The following is a 9983-nucleotide window of genomic DNA, read 5'->3' on the forward strand; positions in this document are numbered from 1 at the left end:
AACATCTTCTGGTTTTGTCTGTCTCCCTGCTGAGAAGTGAGAACTTTAGTTTTATTTATTTTTTGCTTTTTGAAGGGAAATTTTCACAAGGTTCAGAATTAAGTTAAGTAACGATGGCAGCTGACACGTCTTTGCTGAACTCCTTGGAAGGCTTTATTCCGGAAGCACAGAAATGGAGTACAAAATGAATGTGAAGGGTCCCCATTTAAAGTCACCCAGTTACAGAGTGAAAATCGTTTCCATGTATTCCATTCTCCTTAATGCCGAAGCAGACATGTTGTTTGTTGAAATAGAGGCAAAACACAGCCTGCAGGAGAGAAAATCCTATTTTTGTGCTACAAAAACGTAAGTGCCAGACGCAATTGGCAATCATGAATACATACCGCCAAATCAATAAACTCGGGAAAGAGTCCCTGTAGTCCCTGAAAGCAATTCTGAAAAAAAAAAGGGAGGGAAAAAGGAGAGAAAGTGACCCACCATCCCTGCCCCTTGTGCAACAAACCAGCTAAACAAAACCATGTGAATGGGAATGAAAAACTAAATATCCAAATAAGTATCCAGTGCTGGAAAGAACGTTGCAGACATTAGGGGGAAAAAAATAGATCAGCAAACAGCTCATTTGTAGATTTAGAATGCTTGTCAGTTTCACAAGCCTTGCTGATGAAAATTGGGTTGATGGACGCAAAATTCCTTAGGAGAGTAAGTTGTTACAGATACGGTCGCCTTTACAGATGCAAGGTTAAGACCATTCCGTGGCCTGGCAAATTTATGGTAAGTGACTATCTAGACTTGTATTTGATTAAAAGTTCATTTGTGTGGCTACCAGGAGAAACGTCAGACAGGCAGTTCTCCCTTACAGACAACAGAACCAGAAAATGAATCGTTGTAGGTCCTGAGAGGCGGGGGCTTATTGATATGTTTTCTGCATGAAGCCCGAGCTGTTTTTACCACTCAATATTAAATCTTGATCGTAAGTGGGAGGCAGCATTTCCTTTTAGAGCCAAGCTATAAACATCGTGGGTGAGAAATTCAGCTACCAAGCGTACAGGTTATTCACGGAGGCACATTACAGCATTTTCTAGGGAAGGGGACTGGAGGGATGGTTTAATTGTCCCACCCCCACTTCGCGTGGGAGCCTAAAAGGATTACGGTAAAGTGCTTCATGAATATTTATACAACTGGTAAATAAGGATGGCTGGATGGGTCCCTACAGCAACATTGATGTCTCAATACAGCAACATCCTGGGGGAAGAAAAATAATGCTGGAGGCTTGTAAAGTCCTCATTGGCACATGGGTCGTGGAGTCACATTACTCACAAACGGTGCAGCCAGGCTGAGTTGTAGCAGTTCTCTGAATCACAGTAACATTTTGCTACCCCGGCCATTCTCCTTGTGGTCTCCGCCACTTATTTTCACTGCCTGCAGACGCTCCCTGTTTTCTGTCCGGAGGCTCGCAGGTGGAGACAGGTGGAGATGGAATAGGTTATATGATCGAATAGGAGCTGAGTGCTGAGAGCAAGCCCTACAGGTCTCTGCTGCGTCTGGGATTCAGGTGGCGGAAAGTGACTTACTTCAGGCCTTTGCATTCCTTGAATGTCTTTCCCCAAACCCCTGGGCTCAGTCCCAGCATCTGTGAACTTCACCTAGTCCTCTCCCCATGGGATTAAGTCCAATCTGGTTCAACACCCTACCAAGCTCCCTCCAAAATCCTTATTTCATTGTTTGTGCATCCGGTGGTGAAAGACTAGTGGATGTCTAGTTAATTATAGGTTCTTCTAAATAAAGCCCTACCTTGAAACCCAACTCTTACTGTTTCCATCCAAAGGAGGCTGTGCATTTTGCTACTATGTTAGGCTACTTGGGGGCTGTTGTTTGGTCGCTTATCACATTCCCAGCATACTGACATTGTAATCTGCCATCATTTCTGATAATAGTTTGGATTGTCCTTAAAGTTTTGTTTTTAAGTTAAAAGAGAGTCACAGTTTTGTACCTCTTTATCTCAGCCTTCCCATTTTGCCTTCTCTGCTGGGAGGAATGTTGAAAATCAGCAGAACTCTCCTGCTGTTAAATCCTGAGGTTTCATCTTGGGGACTGATTTTTATCCCTATTTTCTCCGTTCAGAGCTAAGATTAGCAAACTCTTCTTAATCTGATGCATAGGTTGACTCTTTCTGACTGAATTCTTTTCAATTCATTTTACATTTTTGTCTAAAATCCTTAATGGAAAATATTTTAATTTTTTCAAACAAAAGGAGTAAACAAGATGAGAATCCCTTATGTTTTGTGGGAGAGCTAAGAAAACCATGGTAATTTCTACACTAACTAACTCATCTAAGCCTTTTAAAACTCTTTTTAAATTGGATCTAATTGAACTGAAGCACACACAGGGTTATGGGTTTGGGGTTTGTGTGTGATACTGTTATGTTACATGCACGAAATGCAAATTACAAATCAGAGCACAAATAAGGCCCCCCTTTCAGAGCTGGTAATGTATACAAGTTGAGAGGTCAAAGACAAAAAAATAAAAGATTATTCTGAAATGTGAACAGAAGGAAATGAAGTCGAGGTCCTATGTGGGTAACATCAGCCTTTAATTCCACCAGGGTGCGGTTGAGCTGAGCTGGAGAAGGAAGTCAGTGGGCGGGTTAAGGTGGATGGGGCTTTAAGGGTCAGAAGGGTGGGGTTTGGCCCATTCACCTTTCCTAGGTGGGACATCCATCAGAAGGATGGGGGTGGGCACATTCTATTTGGTCGGGTCCCTCCATTTAACTCTATCACAACTCTTCTTTTTTTTTTTGCATTTTTTGGCCGGGGCTAGGTTTGAACCTGCCACCTCTGGTATATGGGGCCAGCGCCCTACTCCTTTGAACCACAGGCACTGGCCTACAACTCTGTTATTATAAAATTATAGCATTATTTCTGCCGGACCCCTGTATCTGAGTGATTAGAATTTCATACAAACATACTGTTTTTATGCTTTTGGAGGTCATAGTTTTTCCCAGCCACATCCTTGCCAAATACAGTGATGGTCAAGGTTACGGGGTCACGTTCTCGTCTCTACATCTTTTGGGTACATTCATCCCATTAGGTCACAGGACTTACCCTACACGCTCACTTTGGGTGTTCATGTCTCTGGCACAGCCTGCCACTTTGCAAAGCTCTTAGAATCTTAGTCTGGAACATCCAATAACTGTGCTTTGAAATCTCTAGGCTGTCATCTGGGAAAATCCCTCAAATGCCACGAGGGTAGCTTGTGGCTGCCACATCTCAGGAGATAGGGTTGGTGTGCAGTGTTGACACTGCATCGCGGATCTTACCGGGTCTCCCTGGCTGGGCGCAACTCAGGCCGAGTCTGAGCGATCCAGACAGTCCACTCCGCTTCTGCGCTGCCTGTGCTGTGGCTTGCCAAGCCTGAGCGGCCAAGTGTGTGACGGTACAGTTTTCCCAGTGTCTCTGCCCTTTGTTTCATGAAAACAGTGTCAGCTCAATCTTTGTGTCTTCGGGATTTTCAGGAGAGTGTTTACAAGCTGTGCTTGGCGATGTTTACACATATCATCTCGAGATACTCTTCATAACCAACTAGCCCATAGTTAAGACAGGAGACACATGGGTTTCTCGTGGGTGATGGAATATTTACCTCTGCTCTTTTTAGGAGCCCAGGGCTGGTTGCTACACCACTGGAGACTAAAGCCCATACTTCATTTTCACAAGCTATTGAAATTCCAGTGTACCTATAGCTTATCTTTGATTCCCCCCCAAATTCATACTGGCAATTGTTGGTGTGTGTTTCTTGGCTGATCTCAAACTACACACAATCTATCCACTCTACCCAGGCTTTGCGTTTAGACTGCAGTAGGAAAAAAATTCCAATTTAAGACTTCACAAAAACTTAATTCGGTCATAAATCCTGGAAAGGCTGGGGGAACGGGCGTCTTCCTGCTTAGATTTCTGTCTTCCATTAGTTGTAGAAGGAGCTTGTTTCCTGCTGGGATAATTGGACGGGGGAAAGAGGTGAACGTGGAGGAAGCCAGACAACATCAGTTCTTTCAGAGGCCTGGTGACCGGTTTCAGGGATTTCCTAGAAGATGGATTAGGACGCCCATGTTGAAATATAAATACCCAAATTTCCCGCGAAGCTAAATATAAACGTAAAAAAATGTCATGCTTTTGTGGTGCTGAATAATGGCACCAGTGTTCCCTATTGACGTACTGGAATTTGGGAATTGGATGGATATGTCCATCAATTTTTCATCTTAATTAGGGTCACCAGATTTAGCAAACAAAGATGCAGGTCACCCACCTTTGAATCTCAGATACACAGCAAATAGTTTGTAAGTATAAGTATATTCCAGGTAATACTTGGACAAACACGGCACGGGGCATACTTAATACTAAAGCACTCTTTGGGTGTCTGAGAGGCAAATGGAACTGTGTTTTTCTGGCAGCCTTAATTTTAATGTAACGAAACAATCCCATCAAAACCAGCTTCCTTTCTCTTTCGATTGGCCACTGTCTGAGCCTGGCCTTCTGAATGAAGAAAGGTCCTTAGAGCGTCATGCTGAGAAGCCCACAGATTCGTTCCTCTTACCATCTGCAAATACAAGTAGAGGCATAAAAAGGAAATCTGATTTCTAAACTGCGGCGATTCACACCTCTAATCCTCTCCCGGGTCACCTGAACCCAAGTCATTAGCACATGGCATTTTGCAGCTGGCTGAGCCAGCTGTTGTTACCGGGATTCAGGTGGGGATAGGAGGACATTTACGATTTTTATTTCAGAGTGCCCTTCCAAAGCCGGATAAATAAATACGGATCCGCAGGTGATGCAAAGAACCAAAGAAAAAAAGAGTTGAAAACAGAGTCTCCTCATTTGGGCAAATGTAAAATGCAAAATGCAGCCTGCGGTATAAAATCCTGGAACGGAGTGCCTGCCATTTGCCTTCCCCCAGGTGGGATATTTTATATCTTTAGCGTGCAGATGTGTGAGGTTTATATTACCTCACAGCGTCACTGAAAATGGGCCATCAGGGCCACTCAGAGGCATAAATTTGTCCACCAAAATGGTCAAATTACTAAATTATTCTCCCGATTCTCATGTTCAGCCCCATTTTCGGAGTCATAAGTTAGAAGAACACAGCCATTACTTTTGAAGTTTCCACTGTTAACTGTTCAGACTTGAGGCGTTCAGAATTACACCTCCAAACAAAACACGGTCTGTAATTACTCAGAAACACCACGCAGGCCCTGCTCTTCCTACATCGGGGCCTTTGGATATATTATTCACTTTGCACTTGAAGCCTAAGGACTGTATCTCCTGGCAGGGCCACTCGGGACCTGTAGAACAATTAAACCGTTATTGTTGTGACACCTCTGGACCTGGGTTTAACCTCTAATGTCCATTTGATGATGTGCTCATTTTTGAGAACTTGCTCGTTTGAAGTCTTTTCCAAAAGCAATAAAAACTTGCAATTTCAATCTCAACTCAAACGCTTATTTCTTTTCCTCTTGAAATCAAGCTTCATCTTTCTGAAAAGCTTGAGGGGCTTAATAACCATTCTTAGGGGGTTTCCGTTTGTTCACACAGCACCCTGGGATGGGGTAAGCATCACGGTGCAAATTTCCCAAGGAGTTCTTGGCTAGGGCTCCTGATCTCCAGCTACTAGAGAAGGATTAGAGAGTGATTCCATGTTCATGGCCATTTCTACTTGGGTTACCCCCTTGGCAAGACCAGAGGTTCATGGAGAGATGTAGGAGCTGAGAGCCTCATTCTTGTGCCTGCTGTAAAATCCTCCCTCCCTCCCTGTTAGCTACCAAATAACGTCCCAGACGCTGAGCCTGCCTTTCGAGACCTCTGAGAAGGTTCAAATGATCCATAATGACATTTCAACGGGACAATCCTTCAGTGTGACAGATTGCCCTACACATTGCAGGGTGCTTAGGATAAAGAAGTCCTTGTCACTCTGCCAGCTGGATAGTTTCAAGTGCTCCCTGGGGACTGTAGACCTTTTCAGACTACACCCCCACCTTGCCGTTTCCATCTACACTCCCTTTACTCCTCTGGGTGAGGACTGTGCCCCAGATGTAGTATTTGCTATTTGCTGTTATGGTGATTAAATGGCACATTAAGAACACAAAGCACACAGCTCATTGCCCCGGGAAAGTACACGGTCTCGCCTGTACTTGCACCTCTCTTGTTCACGACTTTCCCTTTACCCCTATTTTCCCCATCTGGGCAGGGTGTACTTTTTGGACCTCTGAGTGTGCAGATGCTACCTTTTTTAGGTACAACTTAAACCTCTCTTAATCTCCTTACTCTCTAAGTTGTTCATTCTCTGCTCCGAGTTTGTGTTAGGTGCTCAAAGACTTGGTTGGGAAGAGAAATGAAACAGTGTTTACTGTAGGGTGTGACCAGGGCAGTGACAAAGTGCTTCACTGGTGGTAGCCCAGAAGAGAGTGATCATGGGACAGTCTTCAAGAGAGATGCCTACGAGGAATTTTGAAGTCAGAAGAGTTGATTAGATGAAGAGGAAAGTGGGGAAAAAATTCCAGATGAAGGGAAAAGTTATGAGCAGAAGCACAGTGGTTCTAGTTCTTTTTGGCCAAAGAATTGGAACATGTAGGGAGGGGTCAGGCCCTGAGAGCAGCACTGGAGCCAGAAGCCAAATCATAAAGGATTTTGTGTGATGAGTTGCGGAGTCTTGATTTCATTCTGTAAGTGGTGAGGGTAGTTGAAAGATTTCATTTCTTTTATCACCTTTTTCTACCTTATAATTACTTATTGTTACTCGTATTTTCCAAATAAGACTATATTCTTTTCAAGGGTAGGGCTTCTGGTTGTTTCATCTTTGTGTTTTCTACCAAACATTCTACCAGAATTTACCAAAACACTTTGCCGATTGCAGATTCCAGGATTACTTTGGATTACTGAATGTCTGAAGTAATGAGCTTCTTAGAATGTCTTTCTCATTTAAAGAATGCGTGTTTGTTTCATCTCAATAGACTGACATGGGAGTATGAAATTTACCTTTAAACCTATTTAGCAATTAATGTTTTAACACTTTGTGTAAGCGGTCCAGTTTCTTTGGCTAGTTATGCATGGAATCATTTGTTTTATTCTAGCATTTATTTTCATATTCATAAAATAATATATTGATTAGCTGTAGTTGTATGGGTAATAAGTCAAAAATAAAAACAGATCAATTAAAACTTAAGACTTGAAATCCACATAGCTACCCTTTCTTCGGAAAAATTCTGAACCCCAGCTAGTCCTGTGCGCGGACCTGAAGGCTAGCCTGCTGTAGTCAAATGGCTTTAAAGAGTCAAGAGAAGCTCAAAAAACATGGCTGACTGGGGGAAAAAGCTTTGTCTCCAGTCTCCAAACTGTCAACCTTCGCACCCTGGCTCATCTCAGTTGAAAGAAAATTAGAGGAGAAATATTTTCCAATCCTCTTGGGCCCTAGGGCTAGAAAGTGGACAGACTGCTCCATTCCAAAGGAGCTGAAACCCTTGAGTGATGGATTATCTTGGTAGGAGATTAAACAGAGCACGCTTCTGTCTTCTGTCTGCTTATCCTTGTTCATGGGTCTGGACATTCATTCCCTTCTGTTTTATGGAGAACGAGGACATGACTGGGAGGTCACAGGGTCCTGGCTCAGGAGGAAGGTAGTTAACTGTGAATTTAGCCTTCCATCGGCCGCAGGGTTTATGGAAAAATCCTTTGGGGAAGAATTTATATAGCTGTGATGGCCAAGATTAATTAAGCTGATTTCATGTTCATATTAAACCCACAAAATGACGTTGACACTTTTACAGATGTGCTAAACTTTGGCCAGCCACAGACTTGTTTTACCAGCTTCTTCCTTTCCTAATAAATGAATGCAGAAAAAAAAAAAGAAACGCATCATTTTTTAATTTTTTCCTGTTTGCTCTGTGCAAATTGGTCTGCCCAGGCTGAGGCTCTGCCCGTAGACCCGGGATGAGCTGGTGCGCTCTGGTTTTTTATTCCTTCCCCATTGCTCTGTGGTCTGTGACGTGGATGGAGATAACACAAGAGCAAGAGCAGAAAGGGAAAGCACCCACCCATGCAGTGCGTGTGCTGCGTAATGAGGCTTGGGTTGTGCTGAATGTCGCGGATTTTTAATGCAGAAGTTTCAGAAAAGATGGTTAAGAGTTTGCACACATTCTGCCCCAACCTGATCTCATTACAACAGATCATTATACCAGATTGGGTCATCTATGTCTCTGAAATGTGGATGGTTTCCTGTTAGTGTTATGGCTGTTATGTGCCAACCTCAGCCCCGTGGGCATGTCGAGCTGGATAATTGTTTTATGTGGGGGGCTGACTAGTGCGTTATGGGATTCTAACAGCATCCCTGGCCACAGCCACTAGATGGAATCACATACTCCCCTGCAACCTCTATTCATGACAATCAAAGACGGTCTTCAGACATGGCCAATGTCCTGGAATGGAAAAAGGGCAAAATCCACTGCTCTAACGTATATTAGCATTTATCAACATTCTCTAAATAGATTTATAGCCTTAAAGAGGTGAAGAGATCTATCCACTTAATGTCCGTGTCCATGTAATACACCAGCACCCACCATTTTCCCCGCTATAGCCAACATTTAGCTGGACTGTGATTCTTTTTTTTTTTTTTTTTTTTCTTTTTTTTTCAGGGGAAAGCGCAAACGCAGTCCCCCACTACCACAAATTATGCAGTCGAGTTTCCCACATTTGGGGAAATCGCAGGGGTCAGCACATCCGGAGTGCAATGGATAAGCCTCGCCCTGGGAAAACCACCTTCGTGATCATGGTATCTCCCCTGCCAGGTAAGTATGGACTGTGATTCTAAACAAATGAACAACACTCAACAATCATTATTTTGAGGTGCTATGAATGCCCATTGGGGCCACTACCCAGTAGTTAAATGAATAAACCATTACATTGAAATTAGAATATATAGGGCCCAACAATTAAGTTCATGAACTCATCCTAGAAAAAAGTACTACATACCTCATTGCTGAATATCAGTACAGTTACCTTCGAAGTACCCCCCTTGGGAAGTACTGATGAGAGTGCCTAGTCCACTCCTCAAAGCCATTTTCAAACTCTTTTCCTGGAATGGCATCAGAGCTGTCATCATATTACACTTGAGGTCCTGAATACCATCAAAAGGTCTTCCTTTCAATATTTTCTTTATCTTTGGGTAAAGAAGAAAGTCACTGGGGGCCAGATAAGGTGAGTAGAGAGGGTGTTGCAATACAGTTATTTGTTTATTGGCTAAACTCACTCACAGACAGTGCCGTGTGAGCTGGTGCTTTGTTGTGATGCAAGAGCCGTGAGTTATTGATGGAGATTTTCCGTTACAATTTTCCTGTTTCTCTATAGATGTTTATTTGGTCTGCTATGCCTCTCATAGTCAGCCCAATTCCATGGATTTTTTGCAATGTTTTCATAAGTTCTCCTCATTCCTAGCCCTGCTGACCTCTCTTCATTGGTGACGCTTTCTCTCCCCTCAGAAAAAAACGTTTAATCCATTTGCACACTGGTATTTTCTTCATGGCATTATCCCTATAAACTTGGTCAAACATGTCCCTGATTTCACTTCTATTCTTGCCAAGTTTAACAAGACATTTACAAATGTTTGTTTGTTGCTCTAATTCGAGCTCCAGCCTTCTGATGGTTGCACACATGGTCATCCCTGTGTGTGTCCATGTCTATGTCATAACTCCTCTTCTTACAAGAATACCAGTATTCTGGGATTAGTGACCACCCTAATGAGACCATTTTTGACTTGATTATCTCTTTAAATACCCGATATCCATAAACAGTCACATTCTGGTGTTCTGGAGGTTAGGGCTTCAACATATGAATTCGGAGGGGACATGATCCAGGCAATAGAAATCTTCTATTCTCCCTTTGCCAATATCTAGTCTTTAAATATGGTCTGAATAAATACAATAAGTAATAAAAGAAAAAAACAAG

General features: G+C 42.9%; 1 non-coding gene across 1 annotated transcript; it reads right to left on the reverse strand.

Moving 5' to 3' along the window:
* Window positions 1-8671: 8671 nt before the first annotated feature.
* On the reverse strand, window positions 8672-8835 carry LOC111724168. Its single transcript, XR_002772509.1, has one exon. It is a non-coding gene; the product is annotated as a U1 spliceosomal RNA (small nuclear RNA).
* Window positions 8836-9983: the final 1148 nt, after the last annotated feature.

The sequence above is a fragment of the Otolemur garnettii genome, unplaced genomic scaffold (genome assembly GCF_000181295.1).
Source record: "Otolemur garnettii isolate 467f Iridium unplaced genomic scaffold, OtoGar3 scaffold00019, whole genome shotgun sequence".
NCBI lineage: Eukaryota > Metazoa > Chordata > Mammalia > Primates > Galagidae > Otolemur > Otolemur garnettii.